A 14,633-nucleotide genomic window follows, 5' to 3' on the forward strand; every position below is an offset into this window, starting at 1 on the left:
GGCGTCCCATATGCAGTCACTCTCATCTGAATACTGCATTTCTGTTTAACCTCTTACCAATGAGGTAGCCCACGAAGGGGCCAAATATCTTTGTGCACCTTATGACCATTTGACTGACCGTGTCAATTTTGGTCTGTAGGCTTGTCTGTTTTATCTAGGATTGACTTGCCTGTCATTACATCATCTCCCCTGATGAGCTGCCCTTTGTCCCGGCAGCGAAACGTGCATGTAGGGATTTGCCTATGCATATACAGGGACATTTAGTATTGTAGAATCAGGGACAGGTTCCGGACGGGGTCGTCCTTTTAAGGACGAGTGCCCTGTGGTCAGGCTGCTACCATACTTTTAGTATCAGGGTTTATGGTCAGACAGCTATAGGGTTTACTATAGGGACCCTACATGCATATGTTTGATTTCATCTACTTCTCTTTTCCCTGCGATTCATCCGACCATCTATACAGGATGAACCACTACTGAAACATCGTGTGGAGTTGCTTCTGACGACCTTCCCTGGGTACCGGTAGGACACACTGGTTACCTACTCAGTGCCGCCGTGCACTTTTAATTTTTGATACTGGGATGACCATGGACCACTTTACATAGCGGTCTATACCTATACTCATCCCTTGTATCTCATTTTTTGCACACTAAATTTAGGATTTTATTTAGCATAAAAATTAAATGTTATGTTTTAGGATTATTCTCTCTGAATGTTGCTTATACCCCAGATAATCCAGAGCGCAGACACACCCAGATCTGACAGACACACCCAGATCTGACCGCTTTAATTCACTGATTTTTGATCATTAATGCAATTTTGATATGGCAGGTTTTTTGGATGGTGGTATTAACACGGAGACATGGTTTGAGGAGGCGAAAGAGGTCTTTTCTGATAGATCATATCAGCAAAAAAAGAGTGTACCTTCCTTTAAAGTCGCTTTTAAGGAGCTTAATCGACTTTATAAGGAACATTTGGCCTGCTGGTGGGAGGTACAGAGCCTTGATAATTACATCAAGCAAGGCATAGTACCACGAGGACTCCGTATTTCTGTCACCCCGGTGCAGAAACAACGTAGCCCCGGTTTTACCACCCGTTGGGAACAGCTGGCCACAAAAAGTTCACTTCAGTTGATGACACTTTTACTAGAGGAAGAAGACTAAATTTAACTTGCCTCACTGATAAACTTAACACCCAAGTTGAGGTTACCAAAACTTTCTCAAGTGATCCTGATTTTCTCAACAAGGAGAAGCAACTCCAAGCTACTGTTGAGAAATATCAGTATTACTTGCGTGAACGTAAACATAGGCAATTTAACAAGGACCTTGCCGAGTTCAAAGAAACAAGGCCTATTTGGTCCTAAGAGAAGCGGCCCCCAAAGAAGCTACCTCTGAGATCTCCACCACTGACACTGAGGTTTCAGATAGTGATAGAGAACCTGGTGGTAATCCCAACAGAAATAACAAAAGAATTTCAACAAAAAAGGGAAAGGTAGAGGGAGGGGGAGAGGCTCAGCTGGCCCTGGTAAAATCGGTTTTTTAGACCAAGGTGTGAATTACCCGCTCAGGAACCGTCCCAACACACGGGACCTGTTGGGCCCGAAGTGATCAACCTCTCCAAACGCACTCTTACTCATAGCGAAATGGCGATACTATCTAAAGGACTTTCATTTGTCCCCACTCGCCATTACGATATGTTCACGTGGGTTAAAGACCTACACCTGTTCATACGAAAACTAAGGTGGCACAAACATTTTAAGATTACGGAACAAAAGAAGTGTCAGTTGTTAGGCATACCGACTAACATCCTGAGGGATGTGGAATTGTTGCATAGCCTCACAGAGGACGCCCATACATTGCAGGGTGTTGGCCCATTCACGTCTTTGCGCAATAAAAGCAACAAAATGCCGCCGGATGGCGACATTTCGTGTGTGGACGTCTTTCTACAGCTCGTCAGTACTGACTTAATGGCTATGCAACAACTGTTCATCTGAGGAACATCGGGCTATCAGGTCCTTAAAGGATGATAAGGATATAATTATCAAACCGTCGGATAAAGGCGGAAACACGGTAATCATGAATCGATCAGATTACCAATCTATGTGTGAACAGATCCTTAAAGATAAAAACAGCTATCAGTTACTAACATCTAACCCGACAGCACCGTACTTAGTTGAACTAAGAGAGATCCTCCTGGCAGGTAGAGCGTCGAATCTCATCTCACAAGATGAGCTGGACTTTATGTACCCCCGGCACCCGATTGTGGCTACGTTCTATAGTCTCCCAAAGGTCCATAAAGGTCTTAGACCACTCAAGGGGAGACCTATTGTGGCCGGAATCGGGAGCATTGGACAAAATATAGGGGTATATATAGACCAGATTCTAATGCCATTTGTTGTTGCACTCCCCTCCTACACCCGTGATACAATGGACCTTTTAAAACGGGTGGAGGGTATTTGTGTCGATGATCACTCCTTACTAGCCAGTGTGGATGTGGAGGCATTATACTCCTCCATACCACATGAGGCTGGGTTGTTGGCAGTCAGCTATTATCTTAGCATGCGAGGACAACAGTTTAAGGCGCATAATACCTTTGTCTTACAGCTGCTTAGATTTTTGCTGACACACAACTTCTTTACCTTTGACGGTCGGCTTTACCACCAGCTCAGGGGTACGGCCATGGGTTGTTCCTGTGCGCCGTCCTATGCCAACCTGCTCCTGGGCTGGTGGGAGGCCACCGTTGTTTTCGGAGAGGGTGAACCGATGACCGGGCCCATCGCTATATGGGCCCGGTACATCGATGACATCCTCATAGTCTGGAATGCGGGCACCCTGGAATTCAAAAGGTTTGTGGACTTTCTTAATGTCAACTCCATTGGTCTCCGTTTTACCTACGAGACCAATGATTGTTCCCTTCCTTTTCTGGATGTCCGCATTTCCAAGAAACCTGATGGCGAACTCTCTACAACTGTATTTCGCAAGACCACGGCTACCAACTCGGTCCTGCATTGGCAGAGTAGCCACCCCTTACCACTTAAGAGAGGTATACCCTATGGACAATACCTGCGTTTACGCAGGAACTGCTCTGATGAGGATGAATATTTACATCAGGCAGCTGACCTTAGACAAAGATTCAGGGCCAGGGGTTACCCCGACAAGGTTTTGAGAGGGGCTTTTCAGAGGGCAACTAACACCCCTAGAGAGACTTTGCTTACTCCGAAGACTAGACAGGAGAGTGACAGAAAGGTGAGATTCATTACCACTTTTGACGGCTCTGCCAATGAATCAAGGGAGATTTTGGCACGACACTGGCCTATCCTACTTATGGATCCAGATGTCCGAGAAGTACTGCATGAACACCCACAGGTGACGTTTAGAAGAGGTCAAAGTCTTAAGGACTTATTGGTGCACAGCCATCTTGCACCTCCAGCTAGACCAAGTACGTGGCTGAGTCGTCGCCCTGTGGGGTGTTTCAGATGCAGTGGTTGTGTGGCCTGTGGCAACATAGACCAGGGTAAAACCTTTCACAGTACCAACCTCCAACGCAGTTTTGACATTAAAGATTTCATCTCATGCAGAACTGTTGGTGTAATATATAAGATCACATGCATCTGCCAAAAAGAATATATTGGCAAGACTAAGCGCGAGCTACGTAGACGCATAGGAGAACATCTCCTGGATATTGAGAAGCGTCGCGATACCCCAGTGGCCCGCCATGTCTGCGATTTACACCAAGGGCAACCCCAAGGCCATTAGAGTCATGGGTATTGAGGCTGTCAGTCCCCCAAGAGAGGGGGTGACTGGGACAAGATCATTTTACAACGTGAGTCACGGTGGATATTTCTTCTAAAGACTGTCGCACCAAATGGCCTTAACGAGCAGCTGAATTACAGCTGCTTTCTGTAGAATGACTCCTGTTCTCGTCACCGTCATCACATGTCTCTGGGGTGGTATTTGATTAAATCATCACGTTTATGCATCAATTGTCATTTTTTGAATGCATTTACCGTCACCTCCCAGTCATTTTCAATTCATTATGCACACTTTAGTCGAGTATGAACCTTGTATGGGTATCACCCGCTGGCACTATTATTTATATATAAAATCTTTTTGTGTCAGTCTTCAGACTAAGACTTATTACTGACTAAGACCCTATATGAGACATAAATTTATCCTTTATGCCTACCTGCTTTTACCTGTCTCTCTGTCTGTATCCCTATTCTCCAACTGTACTTATCCAACATAGGATAAATGGCCGCAAATATCTTTAAATTAGAACCGATTGTTGTTCATTATACTCAGCTATACTCTCGTTTGTCCGATCGATTGTATTTTGCTGAGTATTAAGAAGTAATTGACATCTGAACTGCTTCTCATCTCTTCTGCTGTTCTGTACAGCCTCCGCGACCTCGCGATATCTAATGCGAGCTCGCACATGCGCAGGAGTGCGTTCCGTATCAGGCACTCTGTCTGCGCTCCAAGCCTCGTTTCCATTCCGCGATGTGCGCATGCGCTACGCTTACGTGCAGGCGAGTAAGCACGCTCATTGGCCCTCATTACCGACGGCAGTGGCGGGAATCAAGGCGTATTTAAACAAGGAGGATACACCAGGTTAGTTGGCGTCCCATATGCAGTCACTCTCATCTGAATACTGCATTTCTGTTTAACCTCTTACCAATGAGGTAGCCCACGAAGGGGCCAAATATCTTTGTGCACCTTATGACCATTTGACTGACCGTGTCAATTTTGGTCTGTAGGCTTGTCTGTTTTATCTAGGATTGACTTGCCTGTCATTACATCATCTCCCCTGATGAGCTGCCCTTTGTCCCGGCAGCGAAACGTGCATGTAGGGATTTGCCTATGCATATACAGGGACATTTAGTATTGTAGAATCAGGGACAGGTTCCGGACGGGGTCGTCCTTTTAAGGACGAGTGCCCTGTGGTCAGGCTGCTACCATACTTTTAGTATCAGGGTTTATGGTCGAACAGCTATAGGGTTTACTATAGGGACCCTACATGCATATGTTTGATTTCATCTACTTCTCTTTTCCCTGCGATTCATCCGACCATCTATACAGGATGAACCACTACTGAAACATCGTGTGGAGTTGCTTCTGACGACCTTCCCTGGGTACCGGTAGGACACACTGGTTACCTACTCAGTGCCGCCGTGCACTTTTAATTTTTGATACTGGGATGACCATGGACCACTTTACATAGCGGTCTATACCTATAATCATCCCTTGTATCTCATTTTTTGCACACTAAATTTAGGATTTTATTTAGCATAAAAATTAAATGTTATGTTTTAGGATTATTCTCTCTGAATGTTGCTTATACCCCAGATAATCCAGAGCGCAGACACACCCAGATCTGACCGCTTTAATTCACTGATTTTTGATCATTAATGGTGGGCAAAGGGGCCCAAATTCCTTTTAGGAGGGCATTTTTAGACATTTGGATACCAGACTTCTTCTCACGCTTTGGGGCCCCTAAAATGCCAGGGCAGTATAAATACCCCACATGTGACCCCATTTTGGAAAGAAGACACCCCAAGGTATTCAATGAGGGGCATGGCGAGTTCATTGAAAAAAAATTTTTTGGCACAAGTTAGCGGAAATTGATTTTTTTGATTTTGTTCTCACAAAGTCTCCCTTTCCGCTAACTTGGGACAAAAATTTCAATCTTTCATGGACTCAATATGCCCCTCAGCGAATACCTTGGGGTGTCTTCTTTCCAAAATGGTGTTATTTGTGGGGTGTTTGTACTGCCCTGGCATTTGAGGGTCTCCGCAATCATTACATGTATGCCCAGCATTAGGAGTTTCTGCTATTCTCCTTATATTGAGCATACGGGTAATGAGATTTTTTTTTTCCGTTCAGCCTCTGGGCTGAAAGAAAAAAATGAACGGCACAGATTTCTTCATTCGCATCGATCAATGTGGATGAAAAAATCTCTGCCAAAAAAAGAAAAAGGAGGGGAAAGGCGTCTGCCAGGACATAGGAGCTCCGCCCAACATCCATACCCACTTCAGCTCGTATGCCCTGGCAAACCAGATTTCTCCATTCACATCAATCGATGTGGATGAATAAATCATTGCCGGGATTTTTTTTTTTTTATATATATACAAAGTGTTTGCCAAAGTATATGAACACCGCCACCTCCTCAGCTCATATGCCTCGGCAAACGTATCTTTTACTGCAGAGGAGAAATCTCGTCTTGCAGCGCCGCATACACCGACTTGCGTGTAATCTGACAGCAGCGCAATGCTTCTGTCCGAATGCACATCAGTGCTGCAGCTAGTCGATCGGTTGGTCCACCTGAAAGGTAAAAAAAACAAAACAAAAAAGAAAAAACCAGGCCGCAAAGCAATAACTTTATTAACTGTTGAACAGAACATAGAAACTTTTTTTAAACTTTTTTAACTGAACGTTTAACTTTTTTACTTACCGGTATTTTTTTTTTTTGTTTATTTTTTTTTACCTTTATAGAACAAACCTCTCCTTCCCCATGGGACAATGTGCAAAGCGCAAATCGCCCAAAGATGTGGCGAAGTACGTTATGCACTTTATCCCAGGTGAAAGGAGAGGTTTGCAGCAGCTGTGAGTGAATGGGCCCTAATAGCCCTGTGTGCCTGTCCTGGTGAGATGTGATCCCTATGCTAGGTGTACCTGTGTGTGGTACTTCCGGAAAACTTTCAGTGATCACTGGCCTTTATATATCACATAGACCACCTTGTCAGGGCTGTCACCTGACTGGGTTAGTAAGGTTGATGCACACTTGTGCCACTAGGCTGCGCGCTGCCTGTGTATTAGATATGCACTGTGCGATTCATTTCCCTTATACTAATAAGCCTCAGTGATTTACTGCCATAAAATCAGAGCTTCACGCTGCCCCCCGACATGTTTCGCCGTTACACGGCGTCTTCAGGGGTTAGGGCAGAATGTGAGCGTGTCCTCCTCGCGGCCGGCTTATAATACCTCTGTTGGTGACGTCATTACTTTCACTAAGGGGGCGTGGTGGGGATCTCTACTAGGATGCTGATTGGATGCGTTACAGGGCTCGGCCTGCTATCGTCATGGCCGCCGCCCACCAGCATCATCTTCCTCCTATCTTCTTCATTCTAGTTGGTCCGCGTCATCGGGTAACGCCTACTTACGTCATGGTTCCGCCCACCCGACGTCAACTACCTCCTATTTTCCTCCTTCTGATTGGTCCTCGTCATCGGATGTCTCTGCGCGTGTCCGGTAGGTTTAGGTGTTCGCCGATGCCTGTGCTGGTGCGCATGCCCTCCGACTTAGTTATCGGCCTCTTCCCATTCAGGATCTTACACTTAGCTACGGCGCATGCCCACAGACTTAGGCTCCGGCTCTGGCAATATCATTATTCATATCGTACTTGCTACTCAGCTTTCTTCAGGTGATATTTGCCCATATCCTGCGTCAATGTTGCCCGGCTCAGATATTATCTATTCTTCTGTAAATATAACCTAAATCGCTTTCCACCATAGGTTTACTCCCTATTGATGACTGCCCCCAAGTAAATGCTGCTAGAGTGGTTCCTTATTCAGCCTAATATGTATTCTCACTACCTTCTCCATAAGTCATCATATTTATTTTTACATATGCTAAAATGCTTTTTACTATATCTTCTTCTATTTAGCTAGACTGGGGAAGAAAAAAAGGGGGGGGAAGGGAGGAAGGGGAGGGGAGAGGGTTGAAGGGGAAAGAAGGGGGAACAAATCTAGGGAAATCAACAGGGGTGGAGAAAGTAGAATGGATACACCACCTACCCTAGTCCTTTTCTCTATAGCTGGCAGAGTAAACGTCCAGGGGTATAGGTATACCCCAAGGACAGGGACCACCTAAATCGCCTTGTTAGGTATCCTGTATATACATCCGCTTATACGTCCCAGTCTGCCTTTGATCCTGTTGGTTTCATTCCTTTTTTCTCTCTCTTTCTTCTTATTCATTTATTTTTATCATTTCAGTGGTGTCTCCCACTTTTATCCCCGTATGTCTAGCCTTAGTACATATATAGTTTCCATTACGTATTTCTTGTACCGTAGACTCATGAGGTTTTCTTGAGGTAGCCATTTAAAAGAGGTTAGAGAGATTTTCCAAAATGGCCATTTTCTCCAATAGAGGTTTCATTGTTTTATTTTCCTTTTATCTTTTTTAATAGATCTTCCCGTAGAGGAGGTAGCTCTATTTTTTGTATATAAGATTATGTATTTTACTATTTTAGTTATTAACAATACTATTTTGTTTTTATTCTCTTTTTTCCTAGATGGGGATAATGATACCTACAGGAAGGACGAGTACGTGAACCCCTCATTTAGACCTCTCGGGGCTAGACTATTTAATAGATAAATCCATTTGGTTTCTTCTTGTTGGAGTTTTTTATCTATATCTCCTTTCCGTGGTCCTGATTTAACTTTCATCAGTCCCCAGAATTTAAAATCGGTGTCATGGTCCTTATGTTTTTCTCTCATATGTCTGGCCAGGCTGGTGTCCTCTCCTGTATTAATACTACTCAGATGTTTTGATATCCTTCTTTTCAACTCCTGGATAGTCTTCCCTACATATAGCTTAGGGCATTCGCAGCTAATGACATATACGACCCCCTTTGTCTTACAATTGATGTAATCTCTGACTTCATAATTTTTCCCATCCACTGGATTTGTGAAGGTTTTGGTAATTTTCATCCGACTACAAAATGTGCAGTCTCCACAGGGGTATGATCCATTGTGAGACAGCCATGTAGTTTTTTTAACTGTTTGATGGGATTGGTAATGGCTGTGAACCAGCTTTTCTTTTAAGTTTTGTCCTCTTCTGAATGTTATAGCTGGATATTTTGGTATTACTTGTTGTAGATCTACATCGGCCTGCAGGATATGCCAATGTTGTTTCAAGATTTTTTGTATCGTACTGTGTTCTGTATCGTACATTCCTATACACCGTATAATCCTCTCTCCCTCTTTTGTTTTTTTGTTTATCAACAGGTCCAATCTTTCTGTCCTTCTGGCTTTGTTATACGCTCGATGCAGGCATTTTTTGGAGTATCCCCTCTCATAGAATCGTAAGTATAGTATCCTGCATTCTTTTTGGAATGCTTCCTCGGTGGAACAGTTCCGCCTGGCTCTGAGATACTGTCCCACCGGGATTCCTCTCTTGAGAGAGTTAGGATGGAAGCTTTGCCAGTGTAGCAGGTTATTTGTCGATGTTGCTTTCCGATGTATTTCGGTTTGGATTCTGCCGTCAGGTTGCAGGTTTATTTTCAAATCCAAGAAGTTGAGGGTATTTTTATGTATATCGGCTGTGAATTTCATACCAATCTGATTATCATTCAGTTGGCTTACGAAATCATAAAATTGTGCTTCAGTGTCATCCCAGAAAATCAAAATATCGTCGATATAACGACCCCAAAATAATATGTGTTGCGTGTATCTTTCCATAGTGTCCCTAAAAACTATACGATCTTCCCACCACCCTAAAAATAAATTAGCAAAACTTAGTGCACAAATCGTGCCCATAGCGGTGCCGGTGACCTGTAGATAATATTTACCATTAAACATAAAGTAATTGTGCTCCAACAAAAACTTTAATAGTGAAATAACAAAACTATTGTGCTCATAGTACTGTGTCCCTTTTGTATTCAAATAATATTGTGTTGCTTGTATGCCAAGTTGGTGTTTAATGCTGGTATAAAGTGCCTCAACATCAAGACTCGCTATAAGTGTATGTGAATTTACCTGGATTTCCTGCAACCTGACGACAGCATCCTTAGTGTCTCTAAGATATGACGGTAGTGTTTTAACAAATGGAGAAACAACCTGCTCCACATACTCACTAATGCCTTCACATAAGCTTTGGTTACCTGAGACGATAGGTCTCCCTGGGATTGGTTCTCTTTGTTTGTGGATTTTCGGAATAGCATAGAAGGTTGCTATGGTGGGTCGTGGTCTGTACATTATTTTATACTCTTCCTTAGTAATTAGGTTACGGTCCTTGGCATTTTTGAGAAGTTTTTTTAGCTCTAGGACGTATTTTTCCGTGGGGTCTGTTCCTAGCTCCCTATAGGTGTTACTCTCATTGAGGAGATCCATTATCATTTGTTCGTAGTCTTTCCTTTCCAGTAGGACAATGTTTCCTCCTTTGTCCGAAGGTTTTATGACTAAGTTGTCATTATTCATTAGATCTTTCATAGCTGTTTGCTCTTCTGTAGTTAAATTGCTATACTTATTCCTTTTAGGGGCTCTGATTTTTTGTAAGTCCCTAGTAACAACATCCACAAACGTTTGGATGTTAGCGTATTTACCAAAAGGGGGGGTGAATCTGGACTTGGGAGTTAGGGTGCTAAATGGTGGACTGGGGGCTATTATTTCACCTTCTCCTTCTCTCTGCAGCAACTCTAACGTTTCAACTGCTTCCCTCTCGCGCTTTTGTGCTCTAATTTCTGCTTGCTCACTGGAATTAAATTCCTTATGCAGCGCTAGCTTCCTAGCGAACAAATTAATGTCCTTCACCCACAGGAAACAGTTGAAATGTGGTGCTGGGGTGAAGGAGAGACCTTTTTGTATCAGACTAATATGCTCTGTTGTTAGATTTATCTTGGTTTTGTTGATAATCTGCATTGCTCCTTTATTACTTCTACTATTTAGTGCTGCACTTGGGTCTATACTCCCCTCTGTTGTCTGTGATGCTCTTACTGTCACATTCTTTGATTGTAGCCCCATTTCTCTCTGTCGCGCAATTGTATTCCCATTCCTAGTCCTAAAAACCCCCCCTGTGTTACATTCTGAGGTTGTTGGACAGTATTTGTGGATACAGGTAAGGAGGATGATTGCGGATATTGTGGAAATTGTGAGTACTGTGCTTGCACGTTTTGCCCTGGGTCTTGATTTATTGCCCATGTTGTATTTTCAGTTGGATTTCGATTACTATTAGGGGTGGCGTTCCTTTGGGAGTTTTTCCTCTGTGAGTAAGGTAATTTATTTTTAGATTTTCGTTTAGTATTTCCTATTGTTTGAATGTTACTGCCCTCTATTTCGGAGGTTTCAGATATGTCTGTGTACTCTCTCCAGTTCTCCTTTTGTCTAAACGGGAATCGCCCCCCTTGTTTCCTAAAATAGATGTTACCAGTATCGAAATCTTTTTTATCTCGATTGTATTTCCTATGTTTGCGTTCTTTGATCTCTCCCTGAAGGCTTTCTACGTTTTTTTGCAGCTTTTGTTCGTACTCCACAAATTCTGGTTTAGTTCTAAATGTTTGGATCTCCTGAATCTCTTTTTGTAATTGCGTCGTAATCTTTGCCAGAGACTTTTGTTCGTAGTCTAGCAGATACCTTTGCATCCGCAATGAGTTTTCTGTAAGGAGTATTTCCCACCCTTTTATAAATTCACTGTCCTCCTGATGGGTGTTAGGAGTGATATTAATTCTCATCCCTCTGTATACGATTTTTTGTTGGAGGTACGTTTCTAGGCTAGCTGTTTCCCAGACGCCTCGGATATATCGTCTATACGTTTTGTTAATTTCTTTAAAGGCCTGAGCAACATCCAGACAGTCTACTGGTAAGCTTTCAGTAGAGAACACACTCCCTGCCTCTGCCAAAAACGCTTGGGCTGTTGTCGGATTTGAGAGAAAGCCTGCCATTGATTTTCTCCTCACCGATTGAGGTGTACTATTGTCCCTCCTGTAGGTTATCTCTCCCCAGGTATTGGGAAATTAATGGGATTTTGACCCTATTTTTTGAACTACAACTTTTTGTACTTCCCCTTTAAGAGCAGGGATATGGTGTGTTAACCAACATATGCTACTACTAATGTCCTTTTGGACTGAATATCACCAATTTTCCTGCACCTACCTACTTAACTAAGACTTAACTTTTAATTCATATTGTTTAATATTACTGGTGTAAATGACTAATTTAATTTAAAACTTTCAGTGATCACTGGCCTTTATATATCACATAGACCACCTTGTCAGGGCTGTCACCTGACTGGGTTAGTAAGGTTGATGCACACTTGTGTCACCAGGCTGCGCGCTGCCTGTGTATTAGATATGCACTGTGCGATTCATTTCCCTTATACTAATAAGCCTCAGTGATTTACTGCCATAAAATCAGAGCTTCACGCTGCCCCCCGACATGTTTCGCCGTTACACGGCGTCTTCAGGGGTTAGGGCAGAATGTGAGCGTGTCCTCCTCGCGGCCGGCTTATAATACCTCTGTTGGTGACGTCATTACTTGGGGCGTCACTAATGGGGCGTGGTGGGGATCTCTACTAGGATGCTGATTGGATGCGTTACAGGGCTCGGCCTGCTATCGTCATGGCCGCCGCCCACCAGCATCATCTTCCTCCTATCTTCTTCATTCTAGTTGGTCCGCGTCATCGGGTAACGCCTACTTACGTCATGGTTCCGCCCACCCGACGTCAACTACCTCCTATTTTCCTCCTTCTGATTGGTCCTCGTCATCGGATGTCTCTGCGCGTGTCCGGTAGGTTTAGGTGTTCGCCGATGCCTGTGCTGGTGCGCATGCCCTCCGACTTAGTTATCGGCCTCTTCCCATTCAGGATCTTACACTTAGCTACGGCGCATGCCCACAGACTTAGGCTCCGGCTCTGGCAATATCATTATTCATATCGTACTTGCTACTCAGCTTTCTTCAGGTGATATTTGCCCATATCCTGCGTCAATGTTGCCCGGCTCAGATATTATCTATTCTTCTGTAAATATAACCTAAATCGCTTTCCACCATAGGTTTACTCCCTATTGATGACTGCCCCCAAGTAAATGCTGCTAGAGTGGTTCCTTATTCAGCCTAATATGTATTCTCACTACCTTCTCCATAAGTCATCATATTTATTTTTACATATGCTAATATGCTTTTTACTATATCTTCTTCTATTTAGCTAGACTGGGGAAGAAAAAAAGGGGGGGGGGGGAAGGGAGGAAGGGGAGGGGAGAAGGTTGAAGGGGAAAGAAGGGGGAACAAATCTAGGGAAATCAACAGGGGTGGAGAAAGTAGAATGGATACACCACCTACCCTAGTCCTTTTCTCTATAGCTGGCAGAGTAAACGTCCAGGGGTATAGGTATACCCCAAGGACAGGGACCACCTAAATCGCCTTGTTAGGTATCCTGTATATACATCCGCTTATACGTCCCAGTCTGCCTTTGATCCTGTTGGTTTCATTCCTTTTTTCTCTCTCTTTCTTCTTATTCATTTATTTTTATCATTTCAGTGGTGTCTCCCACTTTTATCCCCGTATGTCTAGCCTTAGTACATATATAGTTTCCATTACGTATTTCTTGTACCGTAGACTCATGAGGTTTTCTTGAGGTAGCCATTTAAAAGAGGTTAGAGAGATTTTCCAAAATGGCCATTTTCTCCAATAGAGGTTTCATTGTTTTATTTTCCTTTTATCTTTTTTAATAGATCTTCCCGTAGAGGAGGTAGCTCTATTTTTTGTATATAAGATTATGTCTTTTACTATTTTAGTTATTAACAATACTATTTTGTTTTTATTCTCTTTTTTCCTAGATGGGGATAATGATACCTACAGGAAGGACGAGTACGTGAACCCCTCATTTAGACCTCTCGGGGCTAGACTATTTAATAGATAAATCCATTTGGTTTCTTCTTGTTGGAGTTTTTTATCTATATCTCCTTTCCGTGGTCCTGATTTAACTTTCATCAGTCCCCAGAATTTAAAATCGGTGTCATGGTCCTTATGTTTTTCTCTCATATGTCTGGCCAGGCTGGTGTCCTCTCCTGTATTAATACTACTCAGATGTTTTGATATCCTTCTTTTCAACTCCTGGATAGTCTTCCCTACATATAGCTTAGGGCATTCGCAGCTAATGACATATACGACCCCCTTTGTCTTACAATTGATGTAATCTCTGACTTCATAATTTTTCCCATCCACTGGATTTGTGAAGGTTTTGGTAATTTTCATCCGACTACAAAAGGTGCAGTCTCCACAGGGGTATGATCCATTGTGAGACAGCCATGTAGTTTTTTTAACTGTTTGATGGATTGGTAATGGCTGTGAACCAGCTTTTCTTTTAAGTTTTGTCCTCTTCTGAATGTTATAGCTGGATATTTTGGTATTACTTGTTGTAGATCTACATCGGCCTGCAGGATATGCCAATGTTGTTTCAAGATTTTTTGTATCGTACTGTGTTCTGTATCGTACATTCCTATACACCGTATAATCCTCTCTCCCTCTTTTGTTTTTTTGTTTATCAACAGGTCCAATCTTTCTGTCCTTCTGGCTTTGTTATACGCTCGATGCAGGCATTTTTTGGAGTATCCCCTCTCATAGAATCGTAAGTATAGTATCCTGCATTCTTTTTGGAATGCTTCCTCGGTGGAACAGTTCCGCCTGGCTCTGAGATACTGTCCCACCGGGATTCCTCTCTTGAGAGAGTTAGGATGGAAGCTTTGCCAGTGTAGCAGGTTATTTGTCGATGTTGCTTTCCGATGTATTTCGGTTTGGATTCTGCCGTCAGGTTGCAGGTTTATTTTCAAATCCAAGAAGTTGAGGGTATTTTTATGTATATCGGCTGTGAAGGACCCTAACCTAATTACTAAGGAAGAGTATAAAATAATGTACAGACCACGACCC

This window comes from Bufo bufo, chromosome 4, assembly GCF_905171765.1.
Source record: "Bufo bufo chromosome 4, aBufBuf1.1, whole genome shotgun sequence".
Taxonomy (NCBI): Eukaryota; Metazoa; Chordata; class Amphibia; order Anura; family Bufonidae; genus Bufo; species Bufo bufo.